The sequence below is a fragment of the Mizuhopecten yessoensis genome, unplaced genomic scaffold (genome assembly GCF_002113885.1).
Source record: "Mizuhopecten yessoensis strain PY_sf001 unplaced genomic scaffold, ASM211388v2 scaffold10765, whole genome shotgun sequence".
Taxonomy (NCBI): Eukaryota; Metazoa; Mollusca; class Bivalvia; order Pectinida; family Pectinidae; genus Mizuhopecten; species Mizuhopecten yessoensis.
The window spans coordinates 62,742-65,916 of NW_018408710.1; positions in this window are offsets into that span (position 1 = coordinate 62,742).

Below are 3,175 nucleotides of genomic sequence, written 5' to 3' on the forward strand. Positions count from 1 at the left end.
AAAATATATTTCGTTCCACTTCAGTGATCACGCTAACAGTAGCGAACTATTTACGTTTATAATATGCTATGTTCGTTACGTGTCGTGTTACGATTTAATAGTGAAGAGTTATTTAATTTTAGTTGCTACACCTAAGTGAGGTGCGTTAGTGATTGCCGTTACTCCGAACGCATGGCAGTTTGGAGAACTTTTGTGTTTCCTGAAATCAGAGAATCTAAGGTGTAAGTGACATATCAATTAACATAATCATGACAGATCAAACATATATAAGCCAAAGACTCAATCTATGCACATTGTGTCCGATCGAACATATGTGATTATTCGTACTGATTGCCGAGTTCAGTCAGTGATTACGACTGATGCTTCAGGATGTAAACATTAATCGTAGTTGCTACCACATACCAGTTTGATTTGAGTGTAGGTCTATTTCTCAGGAGTTTGGAAGTCCAATTTATATTCACATGCCCTAATATAAAATATGGTATTTACCGTATTTACTGTAATAATAAGATAACCGATAACCGTGTGCACGGAATTCTACATTCCTGACCCCAGTTGCTATTATAGTGTTGTCATACAAACTTGTCAACATACATAATATATACCTTCAATAGTCTCTTAAATACCATGATATATAATTGCATACCATATATATGCATTGTATACATAACTATAAGCTGTTAAACAGGCTAGTGGCTGTCATGAAGATTAACCAGCTGTATGTATTATGTACATCATAACAAACAGCAGATCAGATTTTATGCAAAATTTATTGTTGTATTGTTGCAGGTTTTTACCCTCCTTCTCTGGGGGTTTGTATCCATGTATTAAAGGCACAATCACACTACATTACGTATGTCTTCCTTTTACTCACTTTCGAAAACACCTATGTCGAAGGCTTTCTAGGTTTCATCATCATTATTATTATATATATATATATTGAAAACGAGTGATAGGTGTGGCTCTAATTTACAATTGACATCTCCGGATTATAGAGCTATTTTCGGTTTGGTCTATACTACACCGTAGTAACCTCTGGCATAGGATCATTTCCGGAATTAGAAAATGAGGGTCAGGTGCAGTGACTTGCGAGTCTTGTAAGTGTTGGGTGGTAGTTTTATTTATCTTGACTTTATAGATATACTTTTATGTAAACCTGTCTTTCCCTTTATTTCCTCTTTATATGCCTGTCCTATCTTACTCTTATCCTGTGCAACCTCTGAAATAACATGAACGATATCAGTGTGCTTTCGGCTAACTGTCAGGGCCTTGGCGATAGAGTAAAGAGAAAAGACGTTTTCGCGTACCTAAGAGTATCATATTTATTGTTTGCAAGACACCCATGTTACACTAGATATGGAAAATAACATAAGAAATTAGTAGGGGTATGACAGTTATTTTAGTTCTTTTAAATCAAATTTACGAGGTATCGCTATTCCTTAAAATTATAACTTTGAAAGTAAAGTGCACAAAGAAAAGAAAGACTTGAATAGAAATGTCCTTGCTCTTGATATTACTATTGAGGGTTCCAGAACAACACTTATTACTCAGTAAGGCCAAAATCAAGACAACCCAGATTTGTATAAGCTTGTTTCAGATACTATTGATAGTTTTGGAATGATAATATGATTATATGTGGGGATTTTAACTTAGTATTGAACCCAGAGTTAGATTACGATAGTGCATACAGAAATATTAACAATGTTGCTGCTAGAGACAAGGTTTTAGAACTTAATGAAAATTATAATCTTATTGACGTATACAGGGAGCATCACCAGGGTAGTAGGAGATTTACTTGGACGAGAAGTAATCCAAAAAACAGGCCAGATTAGATTTTTTCCTAATTTCAGACAATCTTTTATCCAGTATAAAAAATTAAGCATTGAACCGGTTTACTGATCAGATCATTCAGGTCCAGTTATAACTTTGAAAACTAATAAATTTAAGAAAGGGAAAGGCTTATGGAAACTGAACAATTCTTTATTACTGGAACATGAATATTTAGATATGGTGAGAAATTGCATCGAGAACATTGAGTTACAATATTGTCTTCCAGTGTATAATATTAACTCATTAGCACTTAATCCCAATAGTGATATTCAGTTTTTCATCAATGATCAACTATTTTTAGAAACATTGTTAATGGAAAGTAAACGCAAATATATATCTTAAGCAAAAGAACTTTAAAGAAGAAGACCTTAAGAAAACTATAGAATTTTTAGAAGATAGTATAAACCTAGACCAGGAAGAATTAAAAGAGATAAGAAAAAGGCAGTTAGAGTGTATACGTTTGAAAAAATTCAGAGGTAGTATTATTAGATCAAGAGCAAAATGGATGGAAGAGGGAGAGAAACCTACGTCCAATTTTTTTTAATTTGGAAAATAAACACTTTACTTCGAAAGTTACTTTACAAATTCAGAAAGAGAACAATGAAATTATTACAAAGCAGAAACAATATTTCAGAAGAAGTACAATCATTTTATGCAGACTTATATAGACAATAACAATATAGTTAATAATACAGATTTAGATGTTCATTTTCGTGACTGTTATATTCCAAAGTTAAATAATATTGAGTCTAACAGTTTGGAGTGTAAAATAACATTGGGGAAAGCAGGGAAAACATTGAAAGACATGAAAAAACATAAAAGCCCTGGGTCAGACGGTTTTACTTCAGAATTTTTTAAGACTTTTTGGAAATATTTAAATAATTTTATTGTTCGTTCAATTAATTCTGGTTTTACAGATGGCCAGCTGTCAGTCACACAACGACAAGGTATAATAACATGTATCCCAAAGGGAGATAATCCACGTCATTTTTTGAAAAATTGGAGACCAATTTCACTTTTGAATATTACTTATAAAATATCATCTGGAGTAATTTCTCGTAGGATAAAAACTGAATTAGGAGAACTTATAAGTAATGACCAGACATGATTCTTATCAGGCACTTTATTGGGGAATATATTCGAACATTGTATGATGTGATGCACTGTGCAGAAGAAAGAAACATTCCAGGTATGGTTCTGTTGACTGATTTTGAAAAAGCATTTGATTCGGTTTCATGGAGTTTTATTGATAATGTACTAGATTATTTCAATTTTTGGGTGGACAATGGGTTAAAACCTTACACAATAATGTATGTTCTTATGTTAATCAAGGTGGCAACATTTC